At 41.1% G+C, this 12,572-nt stretch overlaps 1 pseudogene; it reads right to left on the reverse strand.

Moving 5' to 3' along the window:
• Positions 1 to 7,743: 7,743 nt before the first annotated feature.
• On the reverse strand, positions 7,744 to 12,572 carry LOC140713276 (uncharacterized; annotated as a pseudogene).

Raw genomic sequence — 12,572 nt, forward strand, 5'->3', positions numbered from 1 at the left:
TTTACAGAGCATCTACCATGCACTAACCATTGTGGTAGGCACTGGTCAGGGAAGGGGGAATGATGCAATTGTAATTAAGACAAAAATTCTCACTTGTTGAATTAGTAGTAGACACAGGCTATATGCGCATAAATGAGCAATATTAATTGTTTTTAGTTCTAGGAATGAAAATGGCTTTCCACTGTTGCTAGCCCTGGGAGACTAACCATTCCTTATTGGTTTTACTGCTCACATCTTTGTAAACAATCCCTTTTTGAATTGTCCTGTTGGATTCCCGACTGACATAGATGATAATGACCTTGTCATGTTTGAGGAAGAGCAAGAAGGCCAAGGTGATTAGAGACTCATGACTAGTGGGTAGTAGTCACTTCGCATTCTCTAATCACCTTTGCCTTCTTGCTCTTCCTCAAACATGCCAAGGTCATGTAGTAGGAGGTGCAGTTGAAAAGGACTTGGGAAGTTCCTGGGGGCTTTGAAGTTTGTGCTGAGTTTGGGCTGTGTTGTTTGCAAAATGGGAAAACACTGGTTGGTTTTAAGCAGGGGAAACATGATCTGAATTATGCATCAAGAAGGTCATTCTGGCTCTTTTGTGTAAAGAGGCTATTGGCGCAGGTGTATAGGAGTGGAAGCTGTTAGGAAGACTTGTAGTGGTTCTGAGGTGATCGTGCTGTGGGTGAGGGGGGTTGTAAAGGAGGTAATGAACAGTGATCGGATTAGGATAACATTTGAAATTAGTGCCAATTTTGAGGAACAACTTGGATTTTCTGTTGCACTTATGTGGGCATGAGGGAAAGAGAGGGATCAAAGAAGACTCTTAGGTTTTAGGCCAGAGTAACTCTGAATAGTGGGACTATTAATCAAGGTGGCAGAAGGCTAGGAGTGAAGATCAGGTAGGATATTTACAAGCTATGTTTTGGGCATATTTGAACAAATTCGAGTTATCTATTAGGCATCCAAGTAGATATGCTAATTAGGCAATTAGTTTAAAGACCATCTGTCAAATGTGAAATTTGATTTGAATTTCAATGCTACTATTTTCTAGCTGTTTATTGTTATCTTCTCCCCCTGGTTTTCTTGTTTGCCCTGGATGTCGACATCCAGTCAGCAGATGTGAGAAGAGGGGGTAGAGGATTTTGTGAAAAAGTTTTTATGGGCCAAGGAAGGGAGTCACTCATATTCTTTTGGGTTGCAAAAATCCAACTGTCTGAGACTGAGGAATATTGTCTTGCTGAGGGCCCAGGAAGGAGAGGAGATGGGTGTGGTGGTTAACTAGCCACCTGAGTCAAATTCACCCTTCTGGATACCAAATATCCATTTCACCCTTTTTCCCACTTAGAGAAGACACCATCCCCATGGGCAAGAGCCCAAAAGTCCCATCTTGTTACTGGCTGCCACTTCAAGTTGAGCATCTCAGGATGAACTGTAGTCATTTTCAGCAGAGCAGGATGTGGCCAACTTCTGAATCAGAAGGACGAGGTTTTTGTATTCTAGCCACACCTTACACAGTGGTATAGTAGGTATAGGGTACTTCCACGAGCAAAGGAAAGAATGAGAATCACACAGCAGTCATTGATCCAGCAGCACTTGGTGACAGCCTGCAGGGAATGCCTGAGGAGTTCTGTCTGCCCTGACCTTGGGCACAGTTCCACAATTAGACCCAATTCTGCTCCCTGAGAAGGACTTTTTTAATCCACTGTTTTCCATGATCCCTGACTCTATTCTCTGGGAAGTTCTTCCTTGTGAGTGACCACTTCTGTGTAAATGAAGGAATCATCCCATACAAGATTTACTGTGGAAAAAATTTTGTAAAGATCCTGCAAGTATTTTGAGAACATCTTTACTCTATCCTTCAGCCCAATTACAAAACAACATCATAGTCTTTGTAGTTTAAGAAGTGAGTCAACTGAGTTTTCAGAATAGTTGTGGTAAGATGGCTACCTTTTTTTTTTGGCCTTTGTCTAAGGCCCACTGAGAACAAAAGTTCCCTCAGGCTGACTGGTCAGAGTTCAAAGGGATGCTCACAGGGCCAAGTGAGTCCCAGAATCAGCAGCTGATAAAGGCCGTGTTCCAAAGAGCTCACATTGCACCAGAGGTGGAAAAGAATATTACAAATATACCAACTATTGATATATTACAGTTGTGCTCATCAAACATCAATTTTACTTCAATAATTTGTAAGCTGCATTCACTATTAATAAAATAACTAAATATTTTTAGATATAAAATTTAGAGTATGTAGAATTTAATAAAGCGCTCTTATTTTTCTTGTTTATGGTATCTTAAGTGATAAAATAATAAAGAATATTACAATTTCCATAAGTCACAAACTTGGTAACTTAGACCAACTGGATGAATTAAAAGACACAATCTATTAATACTAAAACATAGGAGAAATAGGTAATCTGAATATATTGATATCTATTTTAAAAATGGAATCAATACCTAATAACCTTACAGAAAACCTATATATTCCAAAAATCTGATATTCTGTCATGTTATTCTAACTGGTGGGATTCGGGGATTTCCATTTTGATAAGAACATAGGTGAGTTGCACACACTTACTTTTAGTGCTCACTGGTCAGGAAACCTATGTCCACTATAGGATACCGCAGAGTGATGCGTTTTGGAGAATTTAGGCAAGATAATATGATTTTCAGAGTTAAAGGAAGACAACCTGTTTTATGCACAGTAATTCTTCATAATATCACAGGGGATACCATATTTAAACTTTGGGGTATCCCCAGGTATAATTCTTATTTGAGCCACATGTGAATTTCAGACACGGAGGCTGCCTAACTTTGGTGGCTTTCAGCAGATGTGGAAGTTAATTCACAACCTACTTTGTGGAGGCATAAAATTCAGTGAGCACTCACTTAACCTTTTACTTTAAATATTATTTTTGTAAACTTTGCATTTCCAATTAGGTGAAATTTTAAACCTGTTTCAGTTCTTATCCACCCCTTTTTTTTTTTTTTTTTTTTTTTTTTTTTTTTTTTCCTGAGACGGAGTCTTGCCCTGTAACCCAGGCTGGAGTGCAGTGGCATGGTCTTGACTCACTTAAATCTCCGCCTCCCAGGTTCAAGCAATTCTCCTGCCTCAGCCTCCCAAGTAGCTGGGATTACAGGTGACCACCACCACGCCTGGCTAATTTTTGTATTTTTAGTAGAGATGTGGCTTCCCCATGTTGGTCAGGCTGGTCTTGAACCCCTGACCTTGTGATCTGCCCACCTCGGCCTCCCAGAGTGATCGGATTACAGGCCTGAGCCACTGTGCCTGGCCTCTCCACTCTTTTTAAACGGAGGGGAGTAAGGGTTGCTTTAAGTTAGGAGGGACTCCTGCGTACCCAACCCATTTGTATAAATTTCTTCCTTCAGAGTTCTTCCAATCAGCATCACCATTGTTAAAGGCCTCCCACATGGTAATAATTGTGCTACAGGGTTTTATGAACATGAAGTTTATGTTTGGCTGAATTAACCTTCTTCCTGTCGCACAAGGGGGGCATAGGTGTTTTCACTAATTATGAAGCGGGTTCACTGTGCAATGGCTACCAACTTTTCTGAGTACAGTGAGACCAAACACATTCATACATAAATTCCATGAAGTGAATTTATTACTTACAAATAGCAAACAAAAGACAACAGAAGCCTAGGATTCAATATGAACCACTACCACAAGATCAGGAAGGCTACCCAGAGAAGATGGATGGAGTTTTGACTGTAAACCCTTCACTTGCACTACAACTGAGGGACCCCAGCAAGCAGCCCACCTTGGGTTTTCTCCCACGATGTGGTTGCTGGACACAAGCGTTAAAGGCCGTTCTGTTTCGAGCAGGGACTCTAATAGAGCCTGAGCTGTTCTGGTTAATGTCACCTGATTATCAGGATATTGCCTTCCCAGCATATCATACAGTTATCTTGAGAATTACCAGTAGGAAAGGGAGCAAAATGGCCCTGCACCCTTCAAACTGAAGGATCAGAATATTTGCTGTGAAAGAAGCACAGACAGTAACAACAGAGTGTTCTTGTGAGTCATCTACTAGTTCTCTTGACCAGAGCGTGGCACCTGACTGCTTTTCTCTTTCCTTTCAATGGAAACTGTTTCGGAATATTTTGAATATTTTGAATTTCTACATCTACAGAGTTGAGGCACACGATCGCTGGCAGTGTAGACTCTCTGTATAGTTACAGGAAAGAGTTCAGGAGCCCATCAAGCCACATTGGAGGAGACCACCTAATCCTCCAGAGACTGTCACTCCATCTTCCTAGGGTTAGCTCCACATGCAGTAAGGCCATTATGTCTAAGGCCGGCAAGACTTTCAGTCCGAAGATTCGACTTTTGACATGCTGATAAGCAGCAGTGATAAGAAAAGCCCACACATTGGCTAGGAATTTTTCAATGCAAGCAGCTGAGATGCTTCTTCATATGCTTCGATAGGGGCTAATATCAAACTCTTTCTTCCCATTTTCATTACTCATCAGTGACTGAACCATGAGGCACCATGGATGTACTCCTCATCAGGAGGGTGTATGGGACAGCGGCAAGGGGAGAAGCAGCACAAGAAACAATCAAGGCCACTACTTCTGCCTACATAATAACTATTGTCTTGGAGTGTACAATAATTAATAATGTTCACATGGCTGCTCTTAGCATACAGAGATGGTGACCAGAGTAGATGCAGGGACTACAGAGATACAGCCTGATTCTTGCTAATTAGGACATAAGTGTCGGCTTATGTGCTGTGCTTCTGTGCATTAATAAGCCAGGACCTCAAAACTGCCTGCTAAGCACAGGCCAAATGTCATGCTGGGGTGCAATTAAACATTCATGTCCAGGAGATGAGAGCGTTTTAGTGTGGGAGAAGATGACAACACCTGAAGAAAACAAAACGCTGTGCAGACCAAACGGAAGGCCCATCATCAGCTCACGGTTCTGACTCAGGTGACTGCTGATGTGTTATGGAACCATCAGCCAACAGCAGGTAGGTCAAGTTGAGCAGGTGTCCTTCATGAGGGCTGGTCCATTCCATTTGTGTTGTCAATTGTTTCAATACCGTCTCATGCACCCCACTGGTGAGGAAGGAATTTGCGCCCTACTTTTACTGGCACCGTTAAACACATAACATCTCTTACTAAACAGAAAAACCAGACATCAGTTATTAATTACATATAGAAGGATGGTGTAAGTTCCCACAGCCCCAAACAGGGATTAACTTGGGAGCAGAGAGTGGTATCACATTAAAAAAGTGAGGATTTTCCTTTTTTTTTTTTTTTTTTTTTTGAGACAGAATCTCGCTCTATCACCCTTGCTGGAGTGCAGTGGTGTGATCTCGGCTCACTGCAAGCTCTGTCTCCCGGGTTCTTGCCCTTCTCCTGCCTCAGCCTCCCTAGAAACTGGGACTACAGGCACGCACCACCACACGTGGCTAATTTTTTGTATTTTTAGTAGCGACGGGGTTTCACCGTTTTAGCCAGGATGGTCTCGATCTCCTGACCTCGTGATTCACTCGCCTCAGTCTCCCTAAGTGCTGGGATTACTGCCGTGAGCCACCACGCCCGGCCGAAGATGTTCCTTTGTTCCTACAGGAGTATGTGATTGGTTTGTCTGTTGGCTGGTAGGGAACTGAATCATGAGACACTGACTGGTAAGACTGTAATACTCTAAAATACAATATATAAACCATCATACCATAATGGTGTAATACGATCTACTACAATACCAAAGGCATCGATGAAAAGCCCAGTGTTATCATATGTGACTGAGAGACTGAATGCTTCCTCCCTCAGATTGGTTACAATGTATCATCCTATGACAGTCCTCTCTCCTTCATTCAAAGTGAACGATCCAAATAACAGACAGAAACAATGAAGAATAAAGGGCAACAGATGCAAAGAACTCACGAGATGATACTCTATGGTAAACTTTATGTACTTAGGAATTAATACCAACTCATTATTAGCAAAAAATAAACATCTTTACATCAAGAGTAGTTTTTCCTTTAACAAGGAAAGGTGGAATGTGTATAATGAACAAGGGATAATCAAAATTTTCCAAATGAGGCTAGTAAGGCTATCCCAACAATTGCCAATCATTATTCACTGGTCCATTAATCACAGGGCAATACATACAAATGAAACTTACCTGGCCAGGTGTGGTGGCTCATGCCTGTAATCCCAGCATGTTGGGTGGCCGAGGAGGGCAAATCATGAGGTCAGGAGTTCAAGACCAGCCTAGCCAACATGGCGAAACCCTGTCTCCACTAAAAATACAAAGAATTAGCTGGACGTAGTGGTGGGCGCTTGTAGTCCCAGGTACTCAGGAGGCTGAGACAGGAGAATCGCTTAAACCCAGGAGGTGGAGGTTGCAGTGAGCTGAGATCACACCACTGTACTCCAACCTGGGCAACAGAGTGAGACTCCATCTCAAAAAAAGTTAATAATGAAAGAAAAAAATTAAACTTACCTCCATGTTAGAAAAACATCAAAATTCAACCATGAATCCAGCACATTATCAAATCAATAGACAAGAATTCTACCAACAAACAATATCATTATCTATGAAACTCAAGTACTACTGCTTAAAGAGCATTTACAGAACTCTCACCTCAAGGGTTCCCTGCAAAACAAGGTGAAATACATACTCAAGACTCTTTAAGAATGAGCCACGGGAAAAACAATATACTTGTAACTTGTGTAACATTTCATACATTTTTTCAAGCACTACTCGATAACTAATTTGCATCAGGCTTTCCAAATTAGAAAAGCTTCACTTATAGAACTTCTTTCCTGTGGGAGTTTTCACATGACGTTTCAATTAAATGTGAAAACTGAAAATATTCTTGCAGTTTCTAAACTATTAGAGTCTTAATCCTGTGTACGTTCTTGTATTTACAAGGTCCAGCCAGCTACAGTGTGCATTTTCATAGGTCCTTGAGTGGGTATGAGAGAAATGAAACATTCCCACATTCTGGACATTCATAGGGTTTTTCTCAGGAATGAGCTGATGTCTTCATATGGAACTAACACAACTGAAGGCCTTACCACAAATTTAGATTCAAAAGGCTTTTCTCCAGTCTGAGGCCTCCCAAATCTTCAAAAACAGGAAAATCTGAAGGCTTGGCCACATTTCCTACATTCTTAAGGTTCCTCTGCAGTGTGAGCCTTTCCATGTTTATGAGGGAATGGGAAAGAGTAAATGTTTTACCACATTTCTTACATTCAAGGGGCTTTATTTATTTGTTTGTTTATTTTGAGATGGATTCTCACTCTGTCGCCAGGCTGGAGTGCAGTGGCACAGTCTCGGCTCACTGAAACCTCCGCCTCCTGAGTTCAAGTGATTCTCCTGCCTCAGCCTCCTGAGTAGCTGGGATTACAACCATATGCTACCACACGCAGCTGCTTTTTGTATTTTTAGTAGAGACGAGGTTTCACCATGTTGGCCAGGATGGTTTCGATCTCCTGACCTCGTGATCCGCATGCACAGGGCTTTCCCCCAACCCCCCATTGCTTTTTATGTCCTTGAAAAAGAACTAAGACAACTGAAATGTGCCACCATGCCCAGCTAATTATTTTTATTTATTTGTTTTGAGACGGAGTCTTGCTCTGTGGCCCAAGCTGGTGTGCACTGGTGCGATCTCGGCTCACTGCAAGCTCTGCCTCCCAGGTTCACGCCATTCTCCTGCCTCAGTCTCCCGAGTAACTGGTGTTAGCCACCGTGCCCGGCATTATTTTATTTTTTCTAGAGACAGGGTTTCACCTTGATGCCCAGGTTGTTTCACGCTGTTTTAATCCGGGCTGGTTATGAACTCCTGGGCTCAAGCAATACACACTCCTTGGCCTCCCAAAGTGCTGGGATTATAGGCTGAGTCACTACACCCAGCCTCTATATCATGACTTCTTTCATGGCGAGTAAGATGACTGGAACGAATGTAGGCTTTACCGCATCTCTTACATTCATAGGGTTTTTCTCCAGTATGAATTCTTCCGTGGAGGTGAAGGGAACTGGGACGACTGAAGGCTTGGTCACATTGTTTACATTCATAGGCTTTCTCTCCCGTATGAGTGCTTCTATGGTTACAAAGGGAACTCAAATGACTAAAGGCTTTGCCACATTGTTTACATTCATAAGGTCTCTCTCCAGTATGAATGCTTCCATGGTCACGAAGGGAAGTGGAACAGCTGAAGGCTTTATCACATTTGGTACATTTATAGGGTCTTTCTCCTGTGTGAGTCCTTTCACGCGTCTTAAAAGAACAAGAAAATCAGAATGTTTTTCCACATTCCTTACATTCGTAGGGTTTCTCTATAGTGTGAGTTCGTTCATGTATTAGACAAGAACCGGAAACAGTGAACGCTTTACCACATTGTTTACATTTATAGGGTTTTTCTCCTGTGTGAGTTCTCTGATGTCTTTCAAATGAATTGAGAAAATAAAAAGCTTTCCCACATATCGTACATTTATAATTAGATTTCCACTGTGCATTATCTTGTGTCTTCTAACACCTGGAACAGAAACGAAGAGTTTCCCACACTGTTCACATTTATATTGCTTCTCTCCATATGGTTTGTATCCTGAGTGAGCTAAGATGTGCCTGTTAAGGAGGGAATGACGTACAAAGACTTTTCCACAAATACTTCATTCACATTGTTTTAATCCAGCAGAAATGTTCTCATTCAGATCAAGCATTGGAATTTGGCTGACAACTGTCCATACTGACTACCGTCTTTGTTTTCACACAGTCTCTGTATCATATGATTTCTGTAAAAAAAATGTAAAGCACATAATTATTGCTTGGTTTAATAACTTTCCACTTACTAATAGGTCTTGGACTTACACTGCTACCAATACCAAGGAAAATGCTTTTTTTTTTTTTTTTTTTGCCATGACTGAATTATTGGAAAGTAAATGGGTTACTACTGAAAACACAGTTACCACCTGCATGGCTATGTCCAAATTAGTAACATTCATGCACACAGTTTTGTAGTACTATTTTCAAGTAAACTGTTTTCCAAACACTGACTGCTACACTGAAGTACATTGCATTTTGGGTGAAATTTTTCTAAAAAGAAATAAATTTCAAGTGACTCTCATTTGTTTTGATCGCTTGCTTTTAAGTTCATGACAAGCTAAGATTCCTTCAGAGGACTTTATTTCCTCTTCCGTGCAAATTATCTTATATCTTTCCAAGGTTTTTCGAAGTGATCTTCAATATTCTGGTCTTTTCGTTTGTTTCCTAAAATACAGACCCACAAAATTATCATGAATTATTACAAACTATAGAAACATTACTAGATTTAATGTTCATTGTACACAGTGCCCATGCCTGATTTCTTCACCAAATCATTCCCTTGCGCCATTCCAAATCACAAATAGCACTGATGATAGGGAAATACTTCTGTAATTAAGTGAAATGTTTTGTCATTCTCAGCTACAGAAACCAGGTTCCTGCAGGTTTCCTGCATCACTTCTCTGCAGAGATTCTTCTGAGAAGAATCTAGCAAAGCCCATTCCTCCTGGGTACAGTTCACAGCCACATCCTCAAAAGCCATGGAGTCCTAGAACATTCCACACATGTGGATAGAAGGATGGGTGAGACTGACAGCACTGGGAATCTGTACTCAATCCATAAGCTGTTTACATGATTCTAAAATTTCCAAGCATTTATTTTGTGCCTTGATTGTCAGAACTCTTACTCTGTTCACACATACTCCCTCCCACACAGCAGTACGAATGCTAGAATCGAACTATTCAAAAAGGCAACAGCAAAGTAGAAACACCCATCTTATTAGAGAATCCAGGGAGTAAGATGTGCTGCTAGGAGTTACCTTTTAACTTCACTTTGTACAATTCTAGTATCTGTCATAATAAAGTCCTACCTGATGTGCATAAGGGAGTTAATATTATCAGTCCTGAGACTACTTATTCTTAAAAACGTCTGCTCGCAAAGTTCCATCTTTGTATTAGTAACTTACATTTTGAAAGGGATTCCACCAACCCTAATAAGAATGACTCACTGCATGTAAATGGCTTATGCAATGTATTTGCCAAAACTTTTTCTGCTGAACGTCTATTATTTTGTGTCACTGCAGTGGTGCTTAGGGAACCAGACACCAAAACACTGTCTGAACACTAAGTGTTCAATGAGTTTCCCTGGTAGACAATATTTTACACGTGCTGTCACTTGTTAACTGGGGAGTTGAGCCCATTCCATGTGATTACACCAAGACAGAGTAGGCTCATTAAATTTAATTGAGTAGTAAATAAAACCAATAATTGATATTTGACAATACTAATAGAACAATTTAAAAAATTTCTATTGCACAATGTGAAGGCAGAAAAGAATAAGAGGAAATACGACACACGTTTTTTAAAATGACATTAATGTCATCACTTCCAGATGCTATTCCTATGAAATCACATAAATTCCCAAATCAGGTTGTTTTTAGGCAAGAAAAAGTACTTTTTCATACGTAGTAAAAATGACAAATGTCTAATGATTTTTAGTCATCTAAAAAAAGAGGGATGGCTTGTCTAACATACTTCTAAGATTTTCAGACGAAAATATTCAGGACAGCACAGTATTAGCAGAGAGATGAGCAAGCAGACCAAGGGAAAAGAAAGTCTTAATGACCCAGCATTTATATGGAGAGTTGAGGAATGATAGAGTAGGCACTGTAGAATAGAAAAAGAAATCACATGCACTTTAAAATATGAGGCAAACCAGGCTGGCATCTACTTGGGAAAATGCATTGCATTCTTCTCTATTCCGTGAGCCATAATCAACTTATTATACATTCAAATATGAGAGATAAAACCAGAACACTTTCAGAAGTTACAGGAAGATTTTTTTTATGAAGGATTAGGCAGAATTTCTTTTATGTAAGAAAAAAGTGATGAAGGAACAGACAAACTCAAACATATTAAAATTTAGGGAATAAAAAGAAAATACAATGGGCAGGGCATGGTGGCTCATGCCTGTAATCCCAGCAGCTTGGGAGGCTGAGGAGGGCGATCACCTGAGGTCAGGAGGTTGAGATCAGCCTGGCCAACTTATCAAAACCCTGTCTTTCTGTTGTTTGTTTGTTTGTTTGTTTGTTTGGTTTTTTGCGACGGAGTCTCCCATTGTCGCTTGGGCTGGGGTGCAATGGCAAGATCTTGGCTCACTGCAACCTCCACCTCCCGGATTCAAGCAATTCTCTTGCCTCAGCCTCCCAAGTAGCTGGGATTACAGGTGCCTGCCACCAGGCTCAGCTAATTTTTTTGTATATTTTGTAGAGACAGGGTTTCACCATGTTGGTCAGGCTGCTCTGGAACTCCTGACCTCATGATCGGCCTACCTTGGTCTCCCAAAGGGCTGGGATTACAGACCTGAGCCACTGTGTCAGGCCTAAAACCCCCTGTTTACTAAAAATACAAAAATTAGCTGGGTGTGGTAGTGGGTGCCTATAATCCCAGTTACTCGGGAAGCTGACATAGGAGAATCACTTGAACCCGGGAGGCGGCAGTTGCAGTAAGCAGAGATGGCGCCACTGCACTTCAGCCGGGCTACAGAGCAAGACAGTGTCTCCAAAAACAAAACAAAACAAAACAAAACAAAACAAAACAAAACCCTCGAATATCCAGATAAGAGGATACAGATGTGTCCACTGTCATAAATTCTTCACCATGCTACAAGAAGGAAACTGACATTTTGGTGAATCTTTGTAAATCATCAATTTATCTATCACACTTTTATTTCACCAGTAACGTTGATAAAGCTAAGTCCTACAATTCCATTTGAAATTACCCTTAAAAAGAACACACCTTTAAAACTTACTACACTCACTCTGGGGAAGAAATAAATATGAATTTTTAGTAAATAAAATACACCATTTTACCTTGCCTCTTTGGAAATAGTATGTTTATCTTTCAAGCTGTACTGATAAAATGTATCTTACAGCCAATGAAAAACTGGAACACAAATAAGCAGACAAGCCTTTTCAAGGTAACAAACTTAGGGAGAGGCAGTGCTGACTCCAACACAGACCTTTGTAAGTGTCACGGCAGGCCATTCTGTCCCTCGGGACACCCATCCTGTTCAGTAAAGTGCTCAGTGATCACCCAGGAGGCACTGGCACTGCTCTTTGTCCTCCTGTGCGCCTTCAGTGCATTTTAATGTTCAGGTTCTTGCACATCCTCTCTGGGGTGGGTTTTCCTTGTCCTTTGGGACAGTTTTTCTATCTTCACAAGTCTGAGACAATCTAGAGAGCAGAAATCATTTCTACCTTTTCCTCTCAATATCAGTATCCCATTGGCAGACCATCATTGTGTCTCCAAGGAATAAAAGCTCTGGCTGGAGGAACAGTTTTAATGACCTAACTTTAATGACATTACGTTGAATTGTCCATTCATTTTAATGTCCTAAAATTTTAATAATCCTAAGGGGTCACCATTTTAGAGAAAACTATACCAAGAGATTCCTCTAAGGCCAAGAGCATCCAGCTGCTCCCCTGAGCGACTCTACCCCCTACCTCAGGCTGTCCTTGGCGATGAGATGACCCCGGGGCTGATAGTCACTAGACCCTCCAATAGACAT

Source organism: Chlorocebus sabaeus, chromosome 14, assembly GCF_047675955.1.
Source record: "Chlorocebus sabaeus isolate Y175 chromosome 14, mChlSab1.0.hap1, whole genome shotgun sequence".
Taxonomy (NCBI): Eukaryota; Metazoa; Chordata; class Mammalia; order Primates; family Cercopithecidae; genus Chlorocebus; species Chlorocebus sabaeus.